Source organism: Zosterops lateralis (genome assembly GCF_965231275.1).
Source record: "Zosterops lateralis genome assembly, chromosome: Z".
NCBI classification, from domain to species: domain Eukaryota; kingdom Metazoa; phylum Chordata; class Aves; order Passeriformes; family Zosteropidae; genus Zosterops; species Zosterops lateralis.
In genome coordinates this window covers 78,694,225-78,706,466 of record NC_139800.1, presented here as the reverse complement: position 1 = coordinate 78,706,466, position 12,242 = coordinate 78,694,225, and the positions used below count along the sequence as shown (strand labels likewise).

Genomic DNA, 12,242 nt, shown 5'->3' with positions numbered 1-12,242 from the left:
TCTGAATTCTGTTTGTTTGCCTTGGGGTCTCACTCCTAGTTTGGTACTTTTAAGTTACAGTGAGTTACAAAAACTGGATTAATCAGTTCCACTGATGCTCTAGGGTACACGCAGCTTAATATTGGTTCTTGTGGGTTTAAATTTTACTTATGTTTATTTTTATAAGGGGTTTTTGGTGTTAAAAAGGGTCCCGAGATGCACCTGGGATTTCTAATCTGCATGTACGTGGTCGCCTTGGGGGCGCAGGAGCTGCAGAGGCTCTAACAACCTCATGGCAGTTTCGCAACAGTTATCGGCGAGCTGGTTGCACTTGGGGAGCAGGTGTTTTGGAGGTCTCGATGGTGGCGGGGCTGTGAGGTGGGGACGGAGTGCGGTGGGCCGCTCCCATCGACTGTGCCACACCAGAGCAGTGGCGGGAGCGGGTTCTTTTTGGAGCGGGGTGGGGTAGGGATATGCTGGCAGCGCCGGTCTGGCGGCCGCCTGGCTGGTTGTGCCATGTGGTGGTTTTGCGGGCTTTGGGGTTTTCCGCGCTGGGCTCGGGCCGAGGCGTGACGGGGCCGGTCAGCCTGTCGGTCCGCGGCGGCGGCTGGCCGCCTGGTAGCGGCGGCAGCGGCGGGGAGTCCGGGAGCGCGGCCCCAGCAGCGGTGGGGCAGCCCGGGGCAGACCTACGACGGCGGCTGCCGTGGGCAGGGACCACGGGGGCGCCGGGAGCCAGACCCTGTGGCGGCAGCAAGCGGGGGTCGGGGCCGGGGTGGCCCCGCTCACTCTCAGCTTCCTCGGCGGCTGGGGTCCCCGCGGTGGGCATGGAGGAGCGGTAGCGCCGGGGAGCCAAGTTGGAGCCACGTAGCACGCCAGCAGCCACGGGGGCTCTCGCGGCCCCAGCGGCGGGCGGCCCGCTCCGGTGTCTGGGGGGGGTGGGGGCCGCAGGCGGTCTCCAGCAACCAAGCAGGCCCCCCCCACTGCCCCCCCCAGGGGGACCACGGAGGTGGCTCTTTACTGTTACATTACAAAATAAACATTCAAGATATTAATACACTTATTACATAACAATCAAGGGTTTCAATTCTCCAGATTTCATTTCTTTCAGGAGGGACTGATGCAAAAGGCAGCCCTGACTAGAAACTGGTGCCCCTGCCAGTCTGTCCCTGTTAGAGAGGCTCTGCTCAGCAAAGAGAGAGCAGGGCCCAGCCAACACAAATCCCTGATGACACAGCCATCAGCCTCCAAGGGGAGCCCTGTGTCACCCACCAGCTGGGGACCAAGGTTCATTTCTGATTTTCTGTGCCTCCAAAATGCAGTATTATCAGTGAATATCCTTTCCTTTAAGCCCCTGGCAATTTATAGACACGTGCTGTGTTTCCTCCTTGCTCATCTCTGCTCTAGAAGAACCTCTGTGTATCTCCTTGTCCTCTGCCTGGAAGCTGATCCAGCCCTCTCCTCACCTTTGTAGCTCTGCTAATTCTGCCTGAGACAGCAGGGCTGAAATAGACACAGATATTTGAGACAGATTTGTAGGGAGGCTCTGCTTTGTTTTCTGTTCCTCTCCTAACAATTCCTAACATTCCAGTTGCTTTTTAACCCAGAATAGCCACACGGAGAAGGAAATGGAAAGGCACAGTTCTATTGGTTTCATGCAACAAGTTTCCAGGGAACATTTTCTGCTGAAGCCAGTCTTGCAGCCCACGTATTGGTGGGAGAGAGGACTCCTAGGGAGGCTGGCTGCAAGAGGATGTGCCCAGGGGTCTGCTTCCCCAGCTAAGATGACATTTGGTATTTTCTTAGCTTTTCATGGGATGTCTGGTTTGGTGCTAAAAGCCACCTTTAATGAGCTTCACAGATGGGAGAGAAGGCCAGTGTTCCCTCCAAATTTCTCTGTTTGTCGATTCTGGGTGATTTTAGTGTCATATGACCAGTAGAAGTGCATCAGGTTACTCCCCAGGATTTTGAGGCACTTGTACTGCCAGACTAGCACAGGACAGGGTCCCAAAGTGGTGCCCTTGGAGGAGCCTTGAGAATAACAGGTGTGATTTGGAGCAAACCCATCAGCCAGCTCCATCCAAGGAATCCCTCCCAGGGGCTGGCATTCTGTCCCACATTGAAGGGGGTTCCTGGTGCTGATGTTTGCCAGGTTGGCTCCAAAGCAGAGTCAGGCAGGGCAGGAGCTCATGGCTCAGACCTGAAGCTGCAGGGGGAAGTGTCAGTGGAGCCTGATGTCAGCAGCAGCAGGAGTTGTTTGTTTTTAGGGGTCCTTGGAGGCATTCAGACAGCCACAAACCACAGGCATGTATTAAACAGAAACCTGAGACCCAAACAGCATCCCAGGCACTGCAGTTTGTTCTCCCTGGAACTGGGATAGGCTGAGCTACAAGGAGAGCCTTTTTCAGGTAGCAATTCAGTAGAAAAGAGGCTGAGAATAGACCAGAAAACCCCCAGACTGAAATGTGAGAGGTGGCCTAAACTGGGCCCCAGACAGCAAAGCAGCCTGGAGAGGGCAAACAGGCTGTGGCAGGTGAAATGGTACTTTATCAGGTATCTAATTTCCAGGCATCTCATACAATTTCTGAACAAACCAGAGGCTTACCTCAGCACAATGCTGGGTGAGAAGGGGATGTAGGAAAGGGCTGCAAGCCCAAAGGATTTACCACCATTTCCCATAGGACCAGACCAACAAACAGCACTCCCAGACAGCACCAGGCAATCCCAGTCCCTCCAACTCAGGTGTTGGTGTGGGCAGAATGCTCCATTTTCAGGGCCATAAAGCCCTGCTGCAAAACTGCATCATCTTGGTCAGGAACCAGTACCCTGCACTAGATTCAGAAGCTTTGTACCTGAAAAGGTATATCCTCTTCCAGAGCTCAGCTAATGGGCCTTGATCTTCCATGTGCAAGATTTTTTTCATTTATTTATTATTATTTTTTTTTTTCCATTGCAAGTTTTGTTTGCTGATGGGTTATTCCCACTGCTCATCTGGATCAACTCTGGACACTTTTCTAGGCAACATAACATATGGTGCTAACATGTGGAGGCAAGAGGAACAGAAAAACCAGATTTGGAGAATCTTCAAGACCTGAAGTTTAGGATTTAGTATTAAGCCATGCTCTAAAGCAGTTCCTTCCTGGTTGTGTCAGGTCTACTGCCAGCTCTTATGATTATACTGGAAGTCCCAAAGTTCAATGGTACAGTTAAAACCCCAGTTCTTGGAGGCAGGTCAGGAGGTGAAAAATCTCAACTTTCCTGTATGAAGAAGTCAATTTGCAATGCTGTAGCTGTGCCATAAAGACCGTGACCTAAGAGTAACTTAAAAGCTTGGATGTCAGATGCCAAAAAAACAAGAATCTCAGATTAAATTCTTGGCAGTGCCACTGCCAGCAGTTTGGAGACTTTTGTCCCTACACCCCCTATTTCAGCAGCACTTTGTTGCACTGCAGAAATATCCTCAGCTTGCTGCAGAGGCACATAGGTCTGAGCAACATGAGGTTTGCCCTTTCCATAGGTCATGACTGGAGAGGACACCAGGCTGAAATTATTAACCTTCCTCCTGCTGGACTCCAGGAGGAAGGTGTCAGGGTATGGGCTCCCCACCTTATGGCATCAAATGGCACTGTCACTCTTCAGCTACCCATCCCAGGCACAGGACCTGGAGCAGACACTTTCTCCCCCCAGTTCTGCTGGGGAGCATCCAGCATCCACTGCTCTGAAGACCCTTTATAGCTTCAGTTTTCCTGCCCAAAGGAGTTTGTGGCCATCTTTGCCTGTCCCTGAGGCAGTTTTACCCTCTGCTGAAATGACTTTCCCCTCCCCACTGCCCTGTGTCCTCCAGGAGGGTCTGCTCTCAGAAGTCCCTTCTCAGGCTTCATTTTGCTGAGCATTTGTGGTGGCCTCTTTTTCATGACAGTTCTCCAAGCCCTATTAAAAACCCTTTTCCAAACCCACAAACTCCCAGTCCTGACATCTTATTTTCAAATTAATAACTTGCCTTACTCATGAGACAGGCTATTGCTATAGATGGACAGCCCTAATTTGAATTTTTCAGGCCTTCATGCAACTCCCTATTCCTTTCAGGATCACACCATGGAGCACAGCTCTGCTGGGAGCAGAACCACATAGTGTCACCAGTCAAGGCAGCAATATTTAATACCAGCACCTTTTCCACCTCCCTAAATCAGCCTTGCCAAGGAGGAATCTGCAGGAGCTCATGGATTTCACAAGTCCTCTGGGCCTGCAGAGAGCATGCATCCTAAATGCAGATTTCCCCCCTTCTCTAGACCTGGCACAATGATTCATCTGTGCATTTGCTTAAAGGATTTCGCTGTCAACCAATCCGAGGTTTCTTTGTTAACCACAGTTAATTTTGGTATGCAGAAAATGCCTGGGTAAGGACAAGGATCTAAGCTGCATTTTCAGTGTCTGTGAGCTGCCTGCTGTATATTAACTAAAGACTAAACAGCTCCCACCAGCCGAGGCTCAGTTTTCCATCTGCAGTTTTGTAGTTACAACATTTCTGTGATATGAAAAATAACTTGTGGAAAACCTCACCTGAGGCAGGACTGAGCTGAAACATCTTTAGAGGTCTGGTCTATGGATATGTGGGATCCTGTGGGTTTCTTAGCCTGTGTGGACTGAGGCTAGGGAAGAAAATACTGTCTGACATCCGACCAGCCTTGGCTGTAGAATACGTGGCATTGCTGAGGGTTTTCTCCTTGTAGGAAAGATTGAGGCCAAAAATCTTTATTTGCATATTAGTGGTGATAGAAGTTGCTTGTGTGTGATGAAAAGAGAGCACAGCCCAAACAGCTAGATTCTGATTTACTGGGGTTTTTTTTGCATAAGCCTATAAATTGTCCAGAACTTGCTAATTTTTTTCTGGGAAACTGCTGTCATCTGAAAAAAATGTGACTAATTCCACCTCAACACAAGAAAGACGCAAGGGAGGCAGATTCCTCAGGGATCTCAGTTCTTAGAGAAGAAAACAGGCTTTTAAGAGTTCACCAGCTCTACACCATGGGGAAAAAACATACATTTGTTTCTTTTGCTGATAGTGATGAAAAGGGGAAGGATCACTGGGAATGTGCCCTGCTTGGATCTTGGCATCAAACAGCTGACAAGGGCTGGGGAAGGTGGAGAGACTGCAAGAGGAAGGGAAAAAGAGACAAAACCCTGTTGGAGCTGCAGAGGTCTTCTTTTTTTTGCTCAAGGCACAAAGCTTGCCTCTGTTTTCTATCCGTGCTCCCTGATCACCTCTTCCCAGGCTAGGAAACCCTGGTAGCAGAAAGAAGCTGGTGAGACAGAGGCACTTGGCATCCCTCCATGGCCATGAAATGCTGGAGGGTGCATCTGAGTGTTAGCAGGCACCAGAGACATCCTTGTTCCCAGAGTCTCCTTAGGCAAGGGATCCCCAGCCCTGCCCAGATGTTTGGATGACCCTGCTTGCTGCAGTTTGTGCCTGCAAGCCCTGCTAAGCAACCCCAGTGGGGGAAAAGAGGAGCATTTTGGGTTGTGTTTCTGCAGCAATCTAGAAACACACCAACTGGCCCAGGTACAGCTACACCTGGGCTGATTCTGGAGATGCCCTAGAGTTTACAATGGATCTAACATTGCATTTAGAAGCCCTTTGATCCATCCTCTTGAGTGTGCTTGGTCATGGATCTATGATGCAAATGAACACTACAGCACTTCTGAAGGGAAAAGGGACTTCTGTGTCTGCATACAAGATGTTCTGGTATTTAGATCAGCCTCAGCAGTCTTCATTAAAACAGACACTTATTGCAGAAGGTTGGAAACAGGATGATAACAGAATGCAGTCACAAACAGAATGAAAAAGGAGAAGCAATTTTCACCTGGCTTTAATGCAAAGTTCTATCTTCTAATTAGAGCCCCCAATCACATATTCCTATTTAAGGTTGTCTTTGCTTGAAAATAGGCTAGGTGGTATGGTATTTAGAAAAGTGCATTTTTATATTCATTTGAAATTACAAGCTGATTCCTTGCTGAGCTGCTTCCTTACTAGGGCCAGCCAGGAAAAAGTACTCAAAATGTCAAGAGTTGAGGTCTAACTGATATACTGGTGGGATAGGACAGGATTTCACCAGGCAGCTGCACAAAGCCCAGGGAGAGCCAAGACAGAGTTTTTCCTCTTTCTGAGCTGTCTTGCTATGGTCTGTGCTAGAAGTGAGCTCTGCACAGGCTGTGGTGTGCATACAGGCCACAGCTGCTGGCCACAATTCCCCTCCTTTGACGAGCTCCCCACCTGCTCCTTTGCTCTTGATCCATCTTGGTGTGTGCTATGAGGACCTTCGTCTCTTTAGCTCCTGTGCAGCAGCTCCTCATTCCTGGGCAGGAGGCAATCCTTGCTGCAGCAGAGTGCTTGCAGTGTCCTGACAAAGGCAGAATCAAGCTCACAGCATAAATGCCCATGGCTTCTGCCCACCTGGACTTGTCAGGACCACTCTCCACCAGCATAGCTGCTGCCACAGAGGGGTTTACTGTGCTGGAGCCATCAGAGCCCAGCTCCATCCTGCATCCATGTGCAGAAAACCCTTGCAATAAGTCTCCAGGCCAGCACTTGCTCCATCTCACCTGGTGTCTTTGCCTGGTTGCTGATTTATAGTTGGATAATTTCCTGCTCACCTGGGCCACTGAGGATTTTGGCCACCTCAGGGCCAGGGGCAGATCCTCTGTTATCTCAGCTGTGGGTGTCCTGCTCTGCTCAGCCACACACACTGGCAATTTCCAACCACTGAAATCTGGAGGGAGGTAGAGCCAAGAAAGAGCCTGGAGCTGCTAAAAAAGAGTTCACAGTTACTCACGATTCCTGAAGAGGTTTCCATGAGAGACAGGTGGTGAAAGGGCTATGGGAGGTTATTTCATCCCAGACTACACCACTTGATAGCTCACAATAAACTGCCAACAAAACACTGCTTTCCCTTGAATGCCCTCATTTTGTTCTCTGGATAGCACCCATCACCTCTGAATAAAATCCTTACAGAGGACAGTTTGAACCAAGAATGGGAATTCTGAATTTCATCCCATTTTGATCATAGACATTTTCAGCTGTTCAGGTGAACTCTCCCCTTGCTCTTGAGGAGAACCAGAAATGTTTTCCTGAAAATGATGTGTTTCATCATGAAGCTCTCACTGCTGGGAATAAAGGAAGTAAACATTTCTATAGGGGTTATTTATTGCAAAGACATGTTCTGGCAAGATAAAGGATATTTAGTCTTTTTTCAGTTTCTTTTGTATACGTTAAATCAAGCCCCAGAATCATTCAACAATTTATGGGCTCCTTTCCACATCCTATCAGTCTCTGCAGGTGCCATCATAACAGGTCTCTCTTCCAAGAGCTGACATTGTCTGCATCCATCTGTCCCCTCCTTCCCAATAACTACTGGGAATTGTAAGCTGTAACTCTGGGCACAGCGAAAGAAAATCTTTAAAAGGCTTTCAGAGAGCATTCAACAAATTATAGGAGTTAATGTGACCTGCTTGTCAGGGTCAGATGGGCTGAGAAAGGCCCTGCTCAGTGGTGCTGCATCATTTTGCACCAGCAATGAATTTCATCCTGCCCAAACTTGGATGAACATCCTGAGAAGCCCAAAAATGACTGATGTTTCTGCCCACGGCCATGTAAGCATTGCCTTTTCCACAATCCAGGCCCAAAAATGCACTGCTGAGTGGTGACTGCACTTGGCCCAAGCTGCTGCACTGCCACACTGCAGTGAGGGGTCCCCTGGAGCAGGGGAAGGACTGGGGGGCACCACTTAAGGTTGAAAGTGAATGACACATCTCATTTACAGCACCACAGCCACCTGTCCCTGTGCCTGCTGCTCCTCAGGGTCACTTGGTACCTGATGCTGATGGATGAGGAGCACATTTATCTCCTGAGTCTCATGGCAGGTGAAGTGACACCTGAGGGGAGTCCATCCTTCACCCTGCCAGCAGCAGATCTGCCAACGACTAAGCAATTACACAGATGGGCAGGTAAAAGGACACCTGCAGAACATATTTTTGGCCAGAGGCTTTAATTTCAGATTGGTTTTTGCTCTGCATTCCTTTAAACCCTGCAAAAACTGTGTTGACTCTCTGGTTTTCTACTAGCACTTGTATTTTTTTTTTAAGACATTAAAATAGATCTGACCATAAGCCCAGATGTACAGACAAGAACTCTGTATGTGTCAGAGTTTCAAGAATAGATCTAATTTTCATGTCATTTGAAACCATATTTGAACAAAGATGTTTCTGAATATCTACTGGTCAATGAAAGCTCTTTGGTCCAGTCTTGCTGAATCAGTTTAATCATCTTTACTAAGCTATAGAAATGCCTGATAAGTTTTTTCTCCTCCTTCCCCCTTTCCTCTCCCCTTCCTTTCCCTTTTTTTTTTTTTTTTTTTTTTTTTTTTTTTTTTTTTTTTTTTTTTTTTTTTTTAACTCAGCATTCCCAGAAATTTCTGGTTGCTTTTTAAAACAACTGACGAAGTAAAACCCACAGGATACAAGAGCACTAAAAGACAGTGCCATGTGTTATTTTGCTCAATTTGCTTAAATCACATTAGCACTGTCAATGAATCCTACTCCTTGCCCTAAAATGTTACAACACCTCAGCCTTTGTGTTGTTCACTTGAGTTTTCTCTGCAAGATGGACTCCACCTCGAAACTGATTGTGCCCAGTGCTGCCCTTTGCTGGACTTTATGCTGCCTTAGCACTGAATGGTTTAACAAGTGTGTGTTAAATGTTATCATAAGAGCTGAATTGTAAAGTGGTGAAATCATCTGAAAGTGCAACAGGCCTTAGAGGCACAGCACAGCTCGTGTTCATTAGAGCAAGCTCAGTCACAAATATCCTCTTGATATTTGCCAAGAAAATCTGTTCTTTTCCAGCAAACACAAAAAGCTGAAAGCAAAGGGTATTTTTCATCATTAACTCCTGTCCTTTTTGTTGCACGTTCTCTGTTTCAACCAGGCAGTGCAGAGTGAAAACTCCACAGAAGAATTAAAACAAATAGGTTGAAAAAAATTTTCAGGCTTTTAAAATAGAAATAGCCATTAAGGGCAGAGACCTCTCAGCTTCTGCAGAGATCCAGGGCATTGGAGAGAGGAGGAGGGGTCCACTGGGTGCTGCAGTGCTTGAGTGACCTGTTTCTCCCCAGGCTTCCCCTACCATTCTTTTCCCAGAGCCACAGTCAGCTTTGCTGCTCAGTCTTGTCTTGCTCAGGAGTGCAATTCACTGTGCAGGCAGGGCAAACAAAGCCCCTTGTGTGCAGACAAATAATTTGCAATTTCTTTTCAAATAATTTTTCTATCTTCAGCTGCCACTGTGTGCTATATTGGCAAATGCAATGCATTCATTCATGGTATCCTGATAAGTATGTCAGCAGATTTGGGAAAGCAAATTTGTTTCCTCTCTGCCAAAGCCAACCAATGCATGCCTGTGTTTTCTTTTTGACACGGAAGTGTGGTTTGCTGGGATTTACCAGCTGAGCAGGATTTCAGTCCCCATTCAAATTCTGTCTATTTTTGGATCTAGAATTTAATGGTACCATTTGGTCAGCTTTGAATGTCTGATTTTAGCTAAGAAGATTCTTATGTTGCCAATTAGAAGCTTCATTTCTTGTGATTACCCCTCAAACCAACATATTTTACATTATACATTATATAATTTACTGTGTATCAAAGTCTTAAGTTCTTCAATGTATCTCTAACAGGCTGCAGGAAACTGCCGTATCTACAGATACAGATACCTATAGATAAGACACCTATATCTTATCTACTAGAGCTAATTCAGAATAAAACCTGCAGCTCTCTGTATTGCACTGAGAGCTCTTCTCCTGCCTTCCCCTGCCAGCGCAAGCTCCCTCCCTGAGCCAGAACTGTCACCAGTGCTGTGAGAGCAAGAAAAGGTCTCTCCCCAGATGAGTCCTGGGAATGATCACCCAACAGCCCTGCTCCTCCTGCCTTGCACCAGCCCAAATCAGATCAGAATCACACACTCCCAAAATAACACCCAGACAGACATCTTCTGCTTTGTTCTGTAATGTGATGCACCCAAGGCACTAATTAGGCATTGTTTGGACAGTAATTGCTTGGCAGCCCTGTTTGCCTTCAGATACCTTGTTATAGCAGTGGCCTGAGTTTATTTGTCTCATCTAATCCACGGGAGGCAGTTGAGTAGCAGCCAGGTCTGCTGGGAGGTGTTTCACTGCCCCTGTAGCATCCAGGGCAGAAAATAACACACAAGCTGCAGGTCTCTGCACGCAAAGAATTTCTCCTGGCTTGCCAAAGGCGTTTGGGATCCATGGAGGTGCAGTTTATGGCATGGGAAATGCTAGACAGGGCTGGGTCCCTTGCCACAGGAAGGTGATGTTGTTCAGGTGGAGCTGCAGAGCCCACGGGCTGCAGTCAGAGCACAGACAGCCTTGGAAGAACCTCTAATGTGGCACGAACAATAAGGAAATTCTGCATGAGTGGAGATGCACAGAATTAACTGCATCATTAGTGTGCAAACTTTGTTTAAAGCCAGTAAGTCTTCCTCTAAACAGTAAGACTGGAAAGGCTGAAATGCCAAATTCCTGTGGGAGAGAAACCGTAGCCTTCCTAACTCCACTCTTATCTCTGTGCGAGCTGTACCATGCTGTGTTTTGTTTTCCCGACATGTGGATGGATGTGTTTGAGGTTTCAGGGGACAGAGAAATTTGGGCTTTCTGCTCTGCCTTGTGATCAACACAGAAAGGGACAGGCTCAGTGTAGTGCTCCAGACAGTGTGCTCTTGCTGAAGTCTGTGTCTCAAGCAAGCTTATTAAGGATGGCTTCCCATTAAATCCAACCACTTGGGATCAGACAGGGCCTTCTGGGCAAGACCAAATAAAGACCACTGCTTAAATTCTAGACCAGCAGCTTCTCTAGGGAAGCAGCTGCATCTGTGCACATCATCTTGAAGATTTTGGCTGAGCCATTTATGTCTCTATTAAATGTATATGTTTAGATCCACTTATAATTTTTCTACTGCTGCAAACTGCAGAATAAATGTTAGCTGACATGTGCTACAGAAGCCAAACAGGAAAGGGTAAATTTCCTGTGGCAATTACTTCTAATCAGAGATTTATGCCAACATCCTCCAGAATCATTTGAAATAATATTTTGAGGGACTTTAATGATCAGAAGTGAGTTGCTCAGAATATTTTCCTCAGGGAAATCAAAGTGTCTCATAGCAACAGACCTACCACCACTAATGCCTGAAGCTTACTGACCCCCTGCTCCTCCAAGACCTGCATCTGCCATCCAGCAACATTCATCTGGTGGAGAATGGTACTCTAGGTCGGGCCTTGGAAGCAAATTGCTGGAACTGCATGGGTTTAAAGAATTATGGATAATAAATAAAAAAAATCACAGAGGCTGTATGTTATGCTGGATCAAGGACAGTTGAAGTTGGTTTATAATATACACTACCAACTTCCAAATAAATAATAATTCTTAGTGGATTTGTCACTTTCTTGACTAAACAGTGAATAATTGGAGTAAGTTCAAATATTGATCCAAACATTATTTGCTTCTATTGAAGAAACAAAAAACCATTTAGTTGGGAGGCCATGAATTAATTATCCTGCTACTTTTCTTAAAAAAATCTTTTTCCCTAGTCTTGGCTGGCATTTGTTTTCAAGAAGGAAGCTAAAGTGATTACTCTAAACAATAGACTTGCTAAACATCATCTTAGTATAGGAGTTTGAGATTCATATTTTGTTGCTGAACTTTCTGGCCAAGCCAGGCTTACTATTCTTGAACAAAACTGTCACTTCCATGTTTTTGTTTTGTCTTTTTTTTCTTTCCACTTGTGAATATGAAAATCTTCCACTTATCTGCACAAGGAAAATACAAGCTTTTCCTTAGTTGGTAAAAATGTCTTTTCTATGTGTAATGGTATTTTCCATTTCTGCCATCAGGAAAGACAGAATCATGAAATAGTTTATGTTGGAAGAGACCTTAAAGCTCCTTTAGCTGCAGTGCCCCTTCCATGGGTGGGGACAATTTCCACTAGACCAAGTTGCTCCAAGTTCTATCCATCCTGGCCTTGGACACTTCCAGGGATGGGGCAGCCACAGCTTCTCTGGTGAGCAGCAGATCCTGCTGCAGGGGCAGGAGCTGCAAGGACTGAGCTCAGCTGGCCCTGGGCTCCCAGAGCAGTTTATCTAGTTAAGATTGTACAAACACAGCTCTGCTCTGGAAATAGGTTTAGATGTTTCTAAGGCAAAGCC

General features: G+C 46.6%; 1 protein-coding gene across 1 annotated transcript in view; it reads left to right on the top strand.

The window, feature by feature from the left end:
• Positions 1-9,083: 9,083 nt before the first annotated feature.
• Positions 9,084-12,242, top strand: part of PLS3 (plastin 3) — an 83,532-nt gene continuing 80,373 nt past the window's right edge. Inside the window, exon 1 of the mRNA XM_083884597.1 lies at positions 9,084-9,099. The gene's annotated coding sequence lies outside the window, so the exon portion shown is untranslated. The remainder of the gene's footprint in view (positions 9,100-12,242) is intronic.